Source organism: Cimex lectularius, unplaced genomic scaffold, assembly GCF_000648675.2.
Source record: "Cimex lectularius strain Harlan isolate CLEC.00 unplaced genomic scaffold, Clec_2.1 scaffold301, whole genome shotgun sequence".
Lineage (NCBI taxonomy): Eukaryota > Metazoa > Arthropoda > Insecta > Hemiptera > Cimicidae > Cimex > Cimex lectularius.
This window is the reverse complement of record NW_019392845.1, coordinates 154,689-174,007: the sequence shown is the minus strand read 5'-3', so window position 1 is coordinate 174,007 and position 19,319 is coordinate 154,689. Positions and strand designations below refer to the sequence as shown.

The 19,319-nt window shown below is 31.5% G+C and overlaps 1 protein-coding gene across 4 annotated transcripts in view; it reads right to left on the bottom strand.

Annotated features, from left to right (window-relative positions):
- The window catches only part of LOC106664675 (cyclic nucleotide-gated cation channel alpha-3), a 177,540-nt gene extending 162,750 nt beyond the window's left edge, over window positions 1-14,790 (bottom strand). For all 4 annotated transcript variants that reach the window (XM_024228652.1, XM_024228655.1, XM_024228653.1 and 1 more), the window contains exon 1: window positions 14,636-14,790. The gene's annotated coding sequence lies outside the window, so the exon portion shown is untranslated. The remainder of the gene's footprint in view (window positions 1-14,635) is intronic.
- Window positions 14,791-19,319: the final 4,529 nt, after the last annotated feature.

Genomic DNA, 19,319 nt, shown 5'->3' with positions numbered 1-19,319 from the left:
AATATGTACATTGGTCATTAAAAATCATACATTATTGACAATTTTTACATTAAAATATTTAGAACTTTTGTATTACATCTATCTCTATTTAGTGTTAGAAAAATTTATATTTTTACATCAATTGAAATCAGTTTAGTTTGTACTTGCGCCTATTTACCAATCTATTTTGATTTATGAAATTATCGCCTGGTGTGGACCGACGAACTGTTATCCAATTATGGTCACACAATACACCCATGAAATCATCATGAATACCTGTTACTCGGAGAAATCTTATTTTGAATGTTTCTTTACCTAGGGTTAATATTTACCTCGATTTATTGTAATTTTTTGTTAAAGGATAACCCTTGGATTTTTGTATAATTATAAAACAAGAGTTAATTATAAGGTGCTAATTTTCTGAAGATTAGAAACTTAAGTTTTACTTAATTTAAAAAAAAATTGTCCCTGGTTTGTAATTTATAATTTTAGAATTACATTTAGAAATGTACATTAATTTTTATTTTATTTTTTATCATATTGTGTTAGAAGATTTTATCTTTATTTTTTGTTAAAAGATTTTGTATAATTTATTTTTTGTGGTTTTGAACAACCTCTGCTGTCAAGCACGTATTGACATCAGGTTAAACAAAATAATTTATTTATTATTTTCTCTCCCAAGCAAATTAATTTCAATTTTAGCAGTCAATCCTTTTACTATTTTTTTTTAATTTATAAAAGGTACGTTTCAGTTCTAGATTACAAAATGATTTTTCAACACACTGGACCGTATTAAATGAATTACCAGTCTGTGTGTCTGGAATGTGAATAATTGTAGTTATGTAGGATAACAAATTTGTAATTTTTGCTTTTATTGTCCATTAAAATTCATGCTTTATACTTTAACCAACCAAGTTAACCTGTTCAAGTTTGGAAAAAGCAATAGTGTTAAAAATAACACTACAAAATATATTTGAAGGGATTAACCTTAACATTTCAAACTTAAATACACATTTGCCCCAATACGATAAAAATAATTTAATTCTAATCTTTTTTGCGTAAATATATATGCTCGATCCCAAACCTTTTACACAATGTTTAAATCATCACTGGTACAGGTTATTTTAGTAAATTAATTTTTTTTTTAAATGAAACATTCTGTAGATTTCTTTAGATGAAATTTGCAAGTATGTTTATATTTGAACGGTGTTCAGGCAGTTCCGAAGAGAGGAAAAAATCAGGGCCGGGCCAATGTGTCACGAGACATTTTCCAACAAAGGGAGGAGTGATTGCACACAGGGACGAAAATGGACCTCGTTATGGCTAAAAGAGGCGGGGACGATTTAACCTGAACGGACAAAGGTCGTGATGGATAAAACTTATTGGTCAGTGCACAATGCTGTTACTCCACGAGATCAAAGCTATCACCGTTGAATCTCGGAGATTACCAGGCCACAAGACAGTGGCAACTGGGATCAAACAGAACTCAAGTCCAAAAATCCTATGAATACAAATCGAAATTACTTGTTACAGTGTATATTTGTGAAAATTATTTTTTGACGCTATACTTAAAATTGTAGCCTTGAAGATCAAGACAAAGAATTTAAATATTTGCTTAAATGAGATGATATTAGATTAAGAGCTGAAACAAATTACATATAAGAGAAGTGTTTAATATTTCAATTAATTGCTGGTTTTTTAACTAAATTTTAAATTAAACTAAATTTCTTTCAAATTATGCTAGAAAGAAGTGTTGACATGAATGAAGGGGTCTAGAGTAAATTGCCACATCTCACAAGGGCTGCCTATCCCTCTCCAGCGTTGGGGCCTACGGGATTTTTCAGCAAGGCTCTTTCCACAGCCCGTTCCCGACTTATCGATTGACACGGCTTTTCCCACGAAAGGAACGGAACCGGCTGATTGATGGGCTCAAAACCGACTCCACGAGATTTAAAAATTGACAAATTAAGAGGAATTGCGACGTGGAGTTCTAGCCTGCCAACTTTTCTCAGAGTTTACTCAAGAACAATTTCTCTTTGGTTTCTTTCAAATAAACCATGGACAATTTTACATCTAAAGTTACTAAACAGAAAAAAAATGTTTAATTTAGAAATGCTCTGCTTGACCAATGACAATTACAAGAACTCGGTTTTAATATAAATAAGCGCTATTATAACTCTCGTCTATTAGTTTTAACATTTCAGCTATTTTAAACGGGCCAATTGTCACTTAAAATCGTCCAACTTGTTCATTTATAATTTCAATTCACGACCCAAAACTCACCGGCCATGATCGAACAGCGTGAACAGGCGCAATAAAGTTTAAAGTACTGACAAGTGCAGACCGATCGTCCGACTAAACAGCACGAACATAAGAAGTTCACGATTGTTATTTTAAATGTCAAGCCCATCGACAATTTTCCGTGATGGATGATTAAAAAGGAACATTTTTTTGTCAGTGGAAATTTTTTATTCTCTCCCGGTTGTGCATTCGTTTATTACTGGAAAAATTTACGTCCTCGTCTGAAATTCAAATTTCAACCCTGGGAATATTTATTTTTACCCCATGCTCCAGATCCGACTTCGAACTTATCTCCAAAGCAGATATCTGCCCGCTTTGCATAATGTCCTACCCACGCTACTTCTCGAAAATGGATGAAAATTTAAACCGCACAACCTCATGATGCTAAGTTTATAAGGGAAAATTTAACACCAAAAAAAGACAAAACTACTATTAAATTAAGGAATACTCGAATCCTATCCAAGATACGTTCAGCATCCAAGAATCCGTTGCTTGAGCTTTTCAAAGACTGGGTTAAAAAGTGGAGGACCAGGCTGAATCACATTCACACAAAAAAAACACCGTCTTCCTCTCAATTCATCAACAAAAAAGAGATGCTGACTTCCATTTAAGTTAAATACATAAAATGACACTTGATATACGTGTAATCCCCACAATTCTTAAGAGACAACATTTCAACAGAATACTTGGACAACATCGAAGACTTCAACTTATCTGTCGTGACTATCAAAACTAAGCTAACCTTATACAAGTCTTTATTGTGACTATTTTGTACATACGGAGAGAAACTGTGGGGATTTGCCAAGCTATTTTACTTATAACTCATCCAATTACTCCAGTCGAAAGACCTCAAACAAATCATCAAAGCTCCACATTACTAACCTTACAATCCATTTATATATTTTTAAATTATTTTTTAAAATTTTCATATATGTTTTAAATAACTTAATTTGTATTTATTTTTTTTACATGGAGAGGTGAAGGAGGTGGTAGTTGTTACGGAGGTTGTGCGTGGAGGAAAGTGGTTGAGACGGGGTGTGGTGCAAGAAATGGCTGTGATTGGTGGAAGAGGTTGTGGTTAGCGTTGTGTGGGGGTGTTGGAGTGAGTTGGTGAGTTGGATGTGTGGCAGAGTGCGGTGGTGAGGCGGTGGTAGGATTTGGTCGAGTGTGATGGTGGCCGAGGCTGGCCCAATACTGATAGGAAGACAATGTTCACTTTCGACGTCAATTTAGTAGAATACAGAAGTAATATTTTAACCAACAATTAACCGGACAAATAGTTTAAAAAAATAAGATTTTGCGAGCACATAAGGCTGGTCCTGTGTTAGTTATAGCACATCACTGAGCTGTCTTCGTCAAACGCATGCGTTTCTACTCTCTTTCTCACTCTCTCTCTCTCTCTCTCTCTCTCTCTCTCTCTCTCTATCTCTATATATCTCTACCTATCTATCTACCTATCCATCTATCTATCTCTCGGTTTTGGTTGGGTTTTTATTCTATATTTTGCATATTATGTGCTCAAAAAAGTTTCTTTTTTTAACTATTTTTCCGGTAAATTGTTAGTTAAAATATTATTTCTGTATTCTACTAATTTGACATCGCAAGTAAACATTGTCTTCCTATCAAAAGAAGATCTTCTTTAAAACTACATCGTCATAATTCTTCCGAACGATAAGAGTTTTTGGGAGGTTTTAGGGAAATAAAGATAAAGATACGAAAGTGGGATTAAGTACGGTCGGAAAAGTATGTGGCGCTTTCGTTTCGTAAACAAAAACTGCTCTCGTTTCGCTATCTCGAACACAAAAGTTCGTCCTATTCAACCAAACAGAAATTGCGATATAAAAACACGAGGATGTTTTCTATAAACAGATTGTATGAAGCAAACTGTCAGGAAACTTGGAAGCGAATTCAAATGGCCCAGAAAAGCGTACAAAGACTGCGATTGGCGATCCTGTTACGTGACTGAACTCACATGGAATAAAGAAGAACCGACGCCGAAATGGTGTTACAGGACGAAATGTAAAAAATATACGAACATGAAAACTCATAAATATAAATGGTAAAAAAGTATGTAACGAGTTTACCTTAATAGAGGAAAGAGCAATAAGGACTAAAACAAAAATGATACCTTCATTAAATCCGGTTAAAAATCCATCATGTTTATTTTCATCTTAACAGGAGCGTATCTTGCTTACAAGGAGTATAGACTGAAAGTACTGGGACGGTCAGAAGTTACAACAAGCTGACCTGAGAGAATCAGCAAGGATTGAGGAATATTTTGCTTTTACAGATCCCCTTGTAGACTCCGAAACGGATTTAACTTTAAATTAAATATGTTCCATTGAAACTTATTACTGGTTTAGAATTTATTTTATTTTTCAGTCACATTAAATTCGTGTCAATAGGAATTAATTCAAAAATTTTACAATTTCGCCAACTACAACGAAGGTTTAGTGCTTCGCAGAAATTATTGAACTCTATAAAATACTTCGTTTGCAAACAAATACAATTTCTTTTTAACTGTTTCAATTACGAAGCTAATTTGAGTTTATTTCTGCTTTCTAATTAGCAGAGTTTCATTTTATTTTCGAAACGAATAGCCTGTTTCCTTCCATTTTAGCCCAAAAAATTTTAATGGTTCTGCATAATAAAACTAATCAACGTTACAATTTCACCCATGTTATTATTTCCAGATTTTGAATGAGAGGCGATGATGAAAAATGAGAGGCGCGGGACCATGAGGTACACTGCAAGCAAAATGTGGAAATATCAATTCCAGTTAACATGTTGATATTTGTGAAATTTTGATATTAATCTGCAAAAATTGTATAATGTTATGTAAGAATGTGGTAAGAAATTGTGTGTGTGTGTGTGTGTGTGTGTGTGTGACAGAGAGAGAGAGAGAGAGAGAGAGAGAGAGAGAGAGAGAGAGAGAGAGAGAGTGAGAGAGAGGGGGAGAGAGAGAAAGAAGAGAGATAGATTAAATTTTATCTGTTTTATTCATATTATTCATAACATTGTTTATTGTGCAAAATTATCATAAGGAAAATTAATTAAGCTACTTTTAAAATTTATAAAATTGGTAGAATTTTAGGTCAAATAAATAGTGTTTTTACATAGCTGAAATCATTGTTTCACATCATTATCTAATTTCCAGATAATATGTTTTCGAAATAATATTCGGTTGTACATAAAAATACAATAATGCCGTTCATAAGGCTTTTTATAATATACGAAAAGACTTATTGCTAACGGTTTTAATGTTTACGGGAAAGTTCTTAAAAGCGTGCTGGTACTTAGAACTTAAGAATTACTTAGCCAGAGAGGAGAGTTTTAATCCCTCGGATAACATTGTCAGTGTAATCTAAAATACTCTAATACCTTCCATTAACCGCATGGAGGACCTTCCATTTCATCAAGAATCTCTAACGACTCGGCAGTTTTTCTGCCAAGACCACATTACAAAGAAATTAATGATTTTTTTCAAATTCTAATTGAAATAACCCAATGTATTTCACATTTTTACTGTAAAAAAATAACAATCTGTTTTTCAAAGTAATAATATAATTTTGAACAAAAAATATTTCAGTCTGCTAGAGATGAATCAATTAAAATAAATATTTTATCTAATTAGTATTGTATTAATAATTATTATAAGAATAAATAAAATAAATTTTATCACGATTTTTTACAAACATAAAAGTTTATTTTTCTATTTTAAGCAAAGACTTGAACACAGAAAATCTAACAATCAATATTATAGCGAAATCACGATTGTGGAAAACACACATCAACTTTGTCAATAGTATTACGCTTGACGCGCATAGTTAATGTGAATTCAAAAATTAGTGTTTAGTTAATAGATGATCGAGTTAATTTGTTTAGCTTATAAACAATGAATATTCATAGAAAAATATCGTACAGAAAATAATGCCGGATTTGTAAGTTTCGGACGGATAAACTTTCAAGGAAATGTTTATTCACGAATCAATTTATTTCATAATTATAACTATGCTAGCTAGCAAACACGTTGAAAGCAATGAAGGTCAGTTTCAGTTTCAAGTTTTTCAGTTCGTTCAAGTTTTCGTTAAAAAAGTCAGAACAAAAAATTTCCGGTGAATTATAATTTCAGAGATGCTGCTATGTTCATTGTACTTCCAATTGGCTCCACCGGGAGGGGAAAAATTTAGATATAAACGCTTGAGTTTAAGTTAAAGAAATCGAATTGCATTTATCTGACAAGAAGCATGAAGTTAAAGCATACAATATAAGATATAACTGTTTCCAACTATTTTTTTTTCAAAAGCAATGGAATAACCAAAAAGCAGAAAGCTCATAAAAAATTGGAACTTTTGACAACGATGCTATTTTCACCGAAAAGAAATTATTTGCTTTTACGTTAACTTAAACATCTAATTGTATATTTTTTTTGTTTAAAAAAATACTAAATTCAAGAAAATATCAAAATTTGTGGTGATTATTGACCGTTAGTCGATGATTATTTAGAAATCGTGAAATGCGGTTTGGTGTGATGTAGGCTTCAGAAAAACATTTTCTTTATCGTGCCAACGTTTCGATCTTTATTGAAATCATCTTCAGGGCCTGGGATTTACAAACATTGTTTAAATTTAACAAATATATGTAAGATGTGGAAAAAGTGAATTTATACAATGCAAAAAATATATTTTACATATTCAATCAAACACCGGACTGCATCTCACGATTTCTGAATAAAATATCTAAATTTCAATGCAATAAAAAAAAATAATACCCCATGCAGCAATGAACATGTTTACCAAGTTTGGGATAATACAAATTTTATTTTATTTTACGGTTGCGTGTTTTAATTAAAATCATCTAACATAAAGTTATTTATACATTTCATTAATTAAAAATATTCTGTTATTGTTGATATTTTCCTGCTTTCATTCCACGTAAAAATATCTCTGAAATTTAAATTGATTAAATTGTATAATAACACAATCTTTTCGGATTAATTGTTTGTAGAAAGGAAAGGTGTATGGAAGATAGATAATGTAGATAACGATACGTAATAAATACATTCATACACAGTAAAAATCATGAATTCACTATTAAGTTAACCTAATTCAATAGGTTCAGTAGGTCTGTGGGTGCTCGAAATTTCATCACGTTCTTGATATTAAATACATTTACTCAAATTAAGGATATTATTTCAACCTACGTATGAAACGGCATTTGCGACCACATACGTTTATCTGTTTCAGGTATCGTATCAATTTCACATTATAACCACTACTGTGCCTTAGACTTTTTTGTTTAAAATCTGTTAGTAGGCCACACCTTATTCGTTATGTTGCTAATACTTCGCATTCTCAATATGTGCTTTACAGATCTTGTGCACGGCATAAAGGGAATCACCGTGATGATTCTTTGGCAATGGGATGCCCATGGTTTAGTCTGTCCGCTGGATTTGGCTATGATTACATGTATATTACAACTTTTATCTATTATTTCCCATTCGGCTAGCACTAATAATTCAATTAGTTATAACGGTTGTTGTCAGCAATCAACTGACAGACCTTTTCAACTAGAAAGCACTGGAATCGCATTATTGATTAAACAGATATAATCTGCTCGCTTCCAATTGTTACCGTATATCTATCTGAATTGGTAAAGTACTCAAATCATATTAGGCTTGATGTACGTATGGAATAAACACTTGAAAATTAAACTTATTACTCTTAAACCATTGAATACGAAGGAATAAAAAGTCCTATCATAAATATTTATTTCTTATGTGAAACTGTTGTTTGTGGTTTAGCCAGAAAACCGTAATAATGCCAAAAGTTAATGCAGTTTGGATTATTAATCGTAAATAACTCTATATATTAAAATTGGGTGTAAATTTTTTAAGATGTTGTTAATATTAATTTTTTAATTAAAATAAAATATATCATAAAAAACGATTAAATAAAATAGTTTATTTAAAAGTTTATGTCTGTTTAAGACTTATTTTTACAACGAAAAGACCGCTTGCTATTCAACATCTAAACAAAAAAATTATTATTCTGAGTTTGAGGGTTTAATGAACGAAAATAAACACATACTTATTTAACGCATTTCTGAATCCTTGCGAGTTTTCTGTTTAGAATTTTAAAAAAAATTATTTCTAGAGTTGATATTCATAAAATACATGAATAAATATTATAAAATGTCAAGTAATATATATTTAATGACTCAAAGAAAGAAAAAATTATAAATTATGTATCGTCTAACGTAACATTTTGCATTAGATATAACTAATATTACAAATAAATGAGTAGCTTGATTATAAGCTTATAATAGCCTTACTTTCTATTTTAACAAATTAATTAACATACTTAAATGCAATAAATAATAATATCATAATGCATTTGCTTACAGAAACACAAAGAATCTCTATGCTCTCAATAAAACCATTTGGCGACTTAATAGATATGCACTAACGCCAAGCTAGCAGTAAAGAACATGATAAAAAAAAAAAGTTGGCAGCGTCAGTGGGCCGGGTCTTCCGAGAGGCTTTTGGACTCAAGAGCACGATTCGTAAGATGGCCCCCGAGAACTTGAGTCGGAAACAAGGAATCGTCCTTACGCGATTAAGAATAGGCCTTGCGCGGTTGACACACGGGCACCTGCTCTTGGGCCAAAGCCCGCGCAGGTGCCCCTTATGCAGAGAAAGGTGGCTCGATGTGTCCCACATACTGGAAACATGTCATTCCTTGGCTTCCTACAGAGCGTGTAGGCATGCCATCCAATCTGAAAATGGTACTCGAGCGCTGCAGCGGGTTTCTGGGTCCCCTGTTCCGCTTTCTAGGGGAAATTGGGGTTTTGTATTGTATATAATATGTCTTATGTGTTGGGTGTCTATATGTTTGTCTGAGTGCATGTATTCTTTAGCGTGAATGGCGAGAGGTATGGGTGAAATATAACGTCATTATCGCCCCTCGAACGTTGAGAGCATATTACTGTGTGTTCGGGGTCGATGGCGGAATATTTATAAAAGTACTCCATCGACCCACCCAATCTAGATTAGTTTGAGTATAGGTCGGTGGAGGGATATCAAGTACTCCACCGACCAAACGGAATGAGCATACTGTATGGATATATTTATGTGTATGAATGTATTTATTGGTATGAATGTAGTGTTTGATAGGGTAAATAGAATATAAACTTAGTTGGGGACTGAAATGACCTAGATGTCGGAAGCCCCAGTAAAAAAAAATAGATATGCACCAAAATAATTGTTAATGTTACCTGTTTATTTGACATGTTAAATTGTTTAATTTGTTTGATTATTTATTCATAAATTTTACTAAATAAGCTAATAATAAAAGTAAAATTATTTTAAAATATTTATGAAAGTTCATTATTATTAATGTTTTTGTTTATTAAGGTTATTTTATCTTTTGAACTAGAATAACTTTTTTAAAATATCAAATGCAACATCATATCACTGTTATATTTTCTTCGATATGTTGAAGTTGTATGAATTTGTATCATATAACAACAGTAGGGGTACAGAATTTGTACATTTCTTCTTCCATTGAGTGGACTTACGAAAGGGTTTTCACTTTTAGCTGAATGCCCCAGATTTCCTTCTCATTTGTCAGTAAAGTGACAGGAAGCGATTTACTGTTAAACAAGTTTTCTTAGTTTTTACTTTTTAAATAAATATCTTTTGTAAATTGATTTTGGACTGTTTTGTAAGCTGTGAAAAAAGGGTCGAAATGTTTAAAAGAAATAATATAACGCCAACGAAGAGAGTGGCTGAATGTCGGGCTTTATGTACTCTCGGGGAAAAAATTTTCTCAGGAGTTTTAAAACAAACTCAGTAACTTTTTACATTAAATTCCCGAGAACTTGCTTGATTTAGAAAACTTATGTGCGCTGTGAACACTCAATTTTTTTGTATCGATTATCGACAATATCCAACAATAGTTACTTAGCCAATAGTTAAAATACTTATTTCTTGACAGAGTGTTTTCCAATTCTTTATTTTTTTAGATAATGATATAATACATAATTCGCAGTTCGTGCTATTACAGTTCATGAATTAAAATTTTAAATCAAAACTAAATACAATTTAGCACAGTATAAACTAAAAAAATGTGAATATCCTAATATTGTTCTAATTATTAATTATTATGATTGAATGAAAAAATTTATTTTGCATTGTATAAATTCACTTTTTCACATCCTAAATGTATTTGTTAAATGTAAACAATGTTTGTAAATCCCAGGCCCTGAAGATGATCTCAATAAAGATCGAAACGTTGGCACGATAAAGAAAATGTTTTTCTGAAACCTACATCACACCAGACCGCATCTCACGATTTCTGAATTATTATCGATTAACGGTCACTAATCACCACACATAATTATTAATTATTATTTTGGAAGAAAGTTATGTTGAAGGGAAAAGTGGTAGAATTATATTAACGGCAATACCTCCCAAACGTCAAGAACGGCATGAGTATTGTCGTCTCCAAATTTTATATATGTTTATATAATTTAGAGAGTGTTTATATAATTATTAACGAAAAATACATATTCTTAGATAAAAAATAATTTATCCCGTCTGTTTGGGAATTGCTGATAAAATAGCAATACACAAAAAAGTGGAACGACCATTCCGCACGACTTATTATCATTGCGGGTTTAGCATCAGCGGCGCCCTCACATTAGTACACACAAGACACGTGAAATTTAAAATAAATTAATTCGAACACGTACGTTAAAAAATTCTTATAAGATACAATATATTACAATAGAATATTTTTACAACAGTCAGTTAAGTTCCATTACAACTGTGACACAATTTATTTCGTTCACTTATTTTTCTCTGCAAAGTAGTATTATACAGTGACATGAAAAACAACTTTTTATACAATTGTATGTTCTTTCAATGAATGGTATTCTTTTGATCATTTAATTACCATTACGCTGTAAACAAACCCCTTTGATCAATCAATGATTCGTGATGAAAAAATGTTAATTTCAGTATGTATAATACGTGCATACATAGTTTTTTATATATTTATTATATTTTCATATTCTAATTAATGTTTTAGTGTCATGCGTTATCAATCAAATTTAACGATAATAAAAGAAACATCAGATTTTTTGGGATTGAATGACAAGAATATATACGAACGTAACCGTTCATGAAAATATAATTTTCTGTAATTCCAATATAAACTTAATAATTATTATGTAAACAATAATCTTTTATCATTTGATTTTGAATCTGAAAGACCCGAAAAACTTGGATGGTGTTTTTAAAACCGAATCAATGCCTGTTTTGTTTATAAAATGATCGTGTTTAACAATTCATCCATAAATATAACGTCGAACCTATTGAAATTGAGGAGTCAGTTGGTGAGTATTGACGAAATAAACAAAATAATGAGAAAATTCAAAAATATCAAAATAAAAAATTCTCAAACTATCCTTTTAGCTGTAAATATGATAAGATGTTTAGGTGGAAAGTGTTGGACGATGCCGAGGAAGAGATTCGGGGCCAATGCCCCTGAGAGACGGCCAGGGGGAACTTGCGCGCCCTCCCCTCGGCCGTGCACAAGTCACATTTTCATACTCTTTCGTTCGGCCACTTCATTCAAAAAGAAACGGCACTTCGCTCCCTTTTATCATACTATTTATATTCTCTTTTCAATTGAATCGCGCCAAATATTCATAAATGGCGTTTTTCATTTCCGACGACCTATTGGCATTTTAGGAGGGAAAAGGAAGACTAAGTCTACAGCTTTGATTTAATGTATATTTATTTTGCATATTGCTCGTTGCTTTGGTTTAATCTTATTACAGCCTTACGTCAATTATTATTCTATGTGATAAAGTCAATATAAAGTCATTTTGAAATTACAGTTTAATCTAATAATAACTACGTTTTTGCTACATTAACCTATACATTGATATACTTTAAATATTTAATTTAAAACAGTAGTCGCATATTAACCACTTGAAGTAATTTCAACTTATGTGATTGAAGGAATTTTATTTTGGTAAATTTCGTATTTATTGTGCAAATAAATTGAAAAGATCTTAATTAAATTACAAACAAAAGATATAGATAATCTTAAAACACGTTAAACGTTTATTTATATTGACTAATTATTTGTTGAACGAATCTATTTTTTTTTACAATAAATTTTAACAAATGTCAAGCGTTTATTAAGATTACGGACACCGGTAGCCGAATGGTTAAGGCGTCAGATTCCCTGCTAGTAGATCCCGCGTCGTGGGTTCGATTCCCACCGTCACCTCCGGACTTTCTGTCATCGAAGGGGGCCGGTGGCCACGATGGAAATTGTCACGGTACTCATCAATGGAAGGACCGGGGCGGGATGGGGCTCTGCGGCCATGAATTTGATCCCGACCCCGTTTCGAAAATGAGTTACTTCGATGGAACTACACTGGCACACCGGGGACTCAGTTCACACACGTGTTGCGAGCTCCCAAAAATGGAGCCAGGGAGCTGTATAAAGCTACAGTCCTCAGGGGAACTCCTCCAGTTACTGGTTTCCACCATAATAAAAAAAATATATATTCAAATTGGGTTCATTAGGATAAAAATAATCAAAAACAGGTTTTTAAAAGAAAGGAACAAGTCTAGTCTAATTTGTTATTTGGGTCAGCACCATGTTTTGAAAAATTGAAAAAGGAAATTAGTTAACTTTTATGTTTAAAAATTTTGACAATTTTTTCCCTAACTTTAACAGCTTTCAATGATTCATACGTAACACAGTAATGCAATCCCGAACAATATTAAAAAAAATTAGAAAATTAAATGGTAAGTATTTCTCAAATAATATGGAATGTAACCGTGGAATGAATAATTAAAAAGATTCATTAAACATTTTTGCTTCTAATTCACATGTATGACTGTTTTTATGTGAAAGATAAATAAAAAATAGAACTTTTAAAATAGAACTCTGTTCAATAAATAATAAAATCCAAATGGGAAGGTATATGTGTTGGATCTTAAACGCCAGTAAATCTAACCTGCTTTATGACATTTTCAATGATACTTCAAAAAACGTACATTACATAAAAATAAAAAAATAAAGTAAAACAAAAATTGTTTTTGTTTTGGTTTAAACATCTGAAAGAGATAAAATAAAAATTCTCAAAAGATTAGATGTTAATTTTTTAATTTAATATTTCTTTACCGTAATTTTTGTATAGTGTACAATTTACAGGACATCTGGTGTTATAGGTTTTGCCTTTACATGCCAACATGTTTTTATTTATAGCAGCCAACAAAATTAAAAGGACATAATTATTTTACTGATCGTTGGTTATAACTAAACCTATCCACTTACATAACTGAAAATACTTATAAATAAATATCTGAAATACTGGAAAATAATTGACATTGAAATACGCTCTTCAGAAAAACAAAAATAGGTTGAAATTTATTTGATGTTAAAGATGTTAATGTTATTTCTTTTTTATTTTACATTAAATATAATTCTAAGGTAGTTTTTATCAATAGATTTCTGCTACAACTTGATTTTTTGTTTTGTTCAAAAAGTTAATAAAGAAATTAATGGTTCAATGAATAATTTAAAAAAAAATCCTCTTAGGCGGCTCACTACTGGCGAGTTCTCCCCTTCCGTTTATCAATTTAATTGTTTGGTTCTTACCGTTTTTATACTATTGTAAGTAATTTTTAGATGTGAAAATCAATGTAAAAAATAAAATATTAATTCATAAAATAAAAAGGTACGTGTTAGTTTTAGAATTGTAAATAATTTTAGAAGCATTGTTGAAATTACAATTCTTAATAATACATTGGTTGTAGATGCTTTTTGTTAATTGTAAGGGTTTTGGTACGATTACTTAAAATTCATTAGTTCGATGGTGTAATACAAAGCAAAGCAATCCAGTCGTTATTTAGGTATGGATGAAAGTATACTTTAATACAGGCCTTGGTGAAATTGAAATTCCAACGAAGAAAGAAAGAAAGTGGGTTTCTTTAATTTATACATTAGATGAAAACCGCAAAGGTAATCCAAATGAATAATATATGCCGAGTGGAGTGTGTGAGGGGTGAAGGAAGGAGCGGAGAATGGGATCTCCCGTTCCAGGGAGAGCCTCTCTGAGATCCTTCCCGTCAGGTTTCCCTGTAACCGTGTGGAAACTCCCTTAAAACGGCAAATAGTAGAGATCGACGTGAGATCGTGGCACGGGTCACCATCTGGTAACTTGTTGTCAGGCACATGGACGGCCGTCTGTGCGTGGACGGCGCTGCATTGACGCCTTCGGGCCGAGGGTGGGCCTCTCCGACGCGAAACGAGAACGAACCACTTACCTAATTATAAGCCGTCGTTGGACTAGATGACGCTCTGGAGGCCGGGGCCTTTCACGAACCGCACAACCACAGACACGCACCTCAACACAGACAAGCAAACAGTGCCGAAGGGAACGGGAGACAAGAGTTACTCTCGAGACTTCTCTCCTACTCCTGGATGCTGTGGAGATACACCCCCACTATGAGAAGCAACGCATGCGCCCCCCATCCCACCCCCGTCTAAACTGATATTTTATTGCTTTTCTCATACACTTGGTCGAATTTAAATTTAATTGTACCCGCTTCGAAATCCTCTGCAATAATGGTGACGCTTCTTGAATTACATTCTTTCAGCTGGAGCGAACGATTTTGACAAGTTTTCTAAATTACAAACCACCCTCGCCGATCCTTCAGGAATTTCCTTTTCAGGTTTCAAGTCATCAATCAATGCTCTTCAAACCATACATAAGTAGAGCATGTAATCATTAAATTACACAATATATGTTACTGTTTTAGATAGTAAAAGGGAAACACTTTTTAAAATCAAATGTACATATTTATACCGTCTGAACGGTTAGTTTATAAGGATATTAATTACACATACAAAAACATACAACTGAAAATAATTCAAATCTCAAAAGTTAGTATTGTGTGGAACCATGACTTCGATAATGGATAAAAGAGAAATGGCATGACTTTTATCAGAGAAATAAACCTAAGGAAACGATCAGCCAACAGGTTTTAATTAGAAAGTGTCTTAAATTAAAATTATTACTAAAATTGTTATTTAATATTCCGGTTAAAAACTTAAATTTATGTTCATAGAAATGACATGCAAATAATGTTTCAATACCAGATTGCAAAATTGTTAAAGCACGAAATTAGATGCTGTGTTATAATATCAGTTGAGATTTTTTTTCAACTTTCAGGGTGCCGGTGTTTTTGAAAAAAGCCCGTTTATAAGTGGAGTCGGGTTCGAATGGAGAGCCGCTGGATTCGAACCCGGGACCTTTACCTTACAGTGATAAGCACCGTGTCAACGCCTAAACCGATGCTGCCACCGACGCCCCAGTTGAAATTTATTATGACCATTATTGTCAGTATTTGTTTGGTATACCTTGTTGAAGGTTTAATTCAATGTTTTCAATAATGTTATATGTAAATATACTACTAAATTAAATCATTAAATTGGTAACATAAGAAAATTTATTAGATATTAAGGCAACTCAGCAAACGGGCTACAGTCCATGCTATAAGTGTGTTATGTTGTTGTGCACTTAGCATTTAACTTTTTTTTTAAAGATCTTTTGGAATGTAATAATAATGAACACTTTTCTCTTCTATTCTAGTAAGATGTTCAAAAATTAATGGAAATATTTTTCAATTATTCAAGAAAAAAAAATTAAAATCGTTAGACTATGTGTAAAAAATGTGGGAAGATATACTGCTAAAAAAAGAAACATAGGAGAAGTAGGAGTTATAGCGAAAGTGAGTAGGGACACTAGGAAAAAGGCCTAGCTTGAAGTAGAAAACATTATCTACAATTTTAAATATTAATTTCCTGTTACATTATTGAATTTAAATCTTTTATGCATTAAAGCTTATCTTAGAATGTCTTAGCATTCTGTTTTTCGAGTTAAGGACAGTAATTAAAACCAACAATAGTGCATATTATTTTACAGTAAAGCTCTGGCAAATCAGGAGGATTGTTCTCAATTGAAAGCGTTCACATTTTAATAAAATAAACTCGTTGAAATAAGGTCTTACAGGTTTCCAATTGAACTTTTAAATTAAGATGTGGCTGTAATGAGAAAATAATTTGAGAAGTAAAAACAATAACTAATAACAATGTCAAATGTAAATCCTCTATAAAAATATTACTGTTTAATTCGATTAAAATGTAATTAATAATGAAACTTTTTGGCTATTTACTACTACTTTTTAAATTATTTTAACCTATAATATTTTTATAAACGAAGTTTTAAAAAACAATTTAAGACGATTCTCTGACTGTTATTGTCAAATTTTAATTTCGTTGCTTTAAAAAAATAAAAATAGTTATAATTGGTTTTACAGAACGGAAATTTGACGGTTTATAATTACATGTTGTAATTCGGGGTAACAATTGTGTATAAAACGTTGTATTATGATGCAAACGATTTATGATGGATGGCACGTGATAATGTCCTCCCATTGTATGGCTACCTTAATTTACAGATTGCAGCAATTTGGTGATCTTCGCTGAATCAATAAATTTTTGAACCGAAATTTTACCTTTTTTTACAAACACGGTTGTAAATTCGAAACTAATCTTTTTTCTTATTTAATAAAGTTCTGTCAGAAATGATATATAAGGTCGTTTTAAATATTTTTTCTCTAGTACAATTTGCCCAAAAAGGGTTAAACTGTTGAACATTTTTGTTGGTGTTAGTTTAGAGAACGGAGGTTGGATTTCGACTATCGACGTATTATTTCCAAGTCATTCATAACACTCGCTGTCCAGTGTTGTCGTGCAAAAGGATATCGGACCTTTCCGATTCACCAGTTCAGATTTCAGCTCGTGTCGACCTATTCTCTGTGGATTTCACCCATGACGCCTTAATATCTCTGAGTCACAAAAGTTTACGAATAAGTGATGGAAGATTTATGTCTGACTTTTTTTTTTAACTTTGATTCAGCCAATTGGCTGCATAAACGATTTTAAATAGTAAAACCGCATTTTTAGTCACAATGGCAAACTATTTTTAAACTATATGTTTGGGGGACCGCGGTAGCCGAGTGGTTAGCATGAGAGACTCTCACGCCGCGGTCGTGGGTTCGATTCCCACCGTCGCCTCTGGCCCTTTTTTCCCGATAACCCCCAATTTGAACACACAAGAATTCGTACTATGGCTAATATGCAAGATCATAAGGCCAATAAAAAAATTAAAAAAAAAACAATAAAAAAAACGAAAAAAAAACAAAAAAAAAACTATATGTTTGAAATAGCATAAAAAGATATATGATATTATAAAAATATAGTAAACGTAAAAATATATATCCAAAAACGAATTAGTCTGAGAATAAAAAATTATATTATGATAAATCTAAAATTTTACGAGAAAAACGAATGACGGTAAGTGTGCATATTCTTAATTTTATTTATATAATTTTAATTCTTTTTAATGAATATATAATTTTGATGAAAAATAAAATAAAATAATGCGTATGCAAATAAAAACTATCTCACTTATAAATTTAACTACATTCTTTTAATAGGTACCAAAAATATCTTCTTTTAAAATAAATTAAATAATCAAACAGTTAATAATGAAGTTTTAAAACTACCTCAAAAATATAATTCCTAGTGGCTTTGCCTTTATACGCTATTTCTTCTTTATTAAAATAAAGCAAAATTCTTCAATTAAATAAGTTAACTTTATGCTTTCTACAAGCAGGGTGCTGACGGTACAAAGTTAAGGTAAAAGATTATTTTTTGAACAAAAGATTATCCGTACCGAATTGTTTATGTTATGATTGGTACTAATTATTTATAATATATTCAATTTTTATTTATTTTAACTTTACAATTATTACAAACAGATTTCCGTTATTTTTACTCAATGATTTTTTCTTTAGGTGACATTGTATAACAATGTATGATAATGTAAGAAGTAAGAAAGAAAAAATGTCTCAATAAAAAAAACGTTTAAAAAAACGGGTCTTTAACCATAAAAAAATCTAGTTTGTTTCTACAACATATAAATTATTTAAATTAATTTTCCTGCAATTTAAAGGAGATTTTATCGACTCCAACACCCTATCTTCTATATAAAAAATGACAATTGTAAACAATAATTAGAAATCGTAAGTTTTTTTGCAATGTATTTCACAAGTGGTTACATTGTTTCGCCAATTTTCGCTTGGCAGAAGAAGGCGTTCTGCCAATCGGTCAAAACGAAGGCGGTTTAGTCGCCATGGTGACGTGCCTATCATGCACATTATCAGCCTTGCAAGCTGCTAGTAAGGATTCGACAAGAAAACAACCTAACATCGCCTAAAGTTCAATAAGATTCTCTGAAATATGTTAAGAGGATAAATTTTAATATTATACTAATACCCTAATGGTATCAACAACTTTTTCAATTTTAAAAATTTAAATAAAATAATATTTATTGTATTTAAATATTGCCGTAATTGATATCTCATAGATGAAATCCCATTCATAGAGTAATAAATAAATAGGATCGTAACAGCTATGATCTGAAATAGAAAATCTAAAAAATGTTAACTACTAATAGTCAAAAAGATACTCAGAAATTGATCTAAGCATTAAATTAACATAAGAGATGAAATATTACAATACGTGATCAAAAATATCTATTAAATTGCACAAAAGAAACCCCTCTTCTACACATGCTACCCTTATGTTGCAAAACCACATGCCAACAATTGAAACCTTGAGCAATCTTTGTAAAATAAAGTTTAACCCAAACTAAAATCATATCATATTTGACTTAGGGGCAAAAGTATTTTTATTAGTACTTCATACCATACTTGTCAAAAGCCTGAAAAACATCTAAAAACACATCAGTTGCGTACAATTTCTCTACACCTAGATAGTACTATTTAATCATATATATCAATATATATATATATATATATATATATATATATATATATATATTCGATAGATAAATTTTACATATTAAAATTCATGTACATT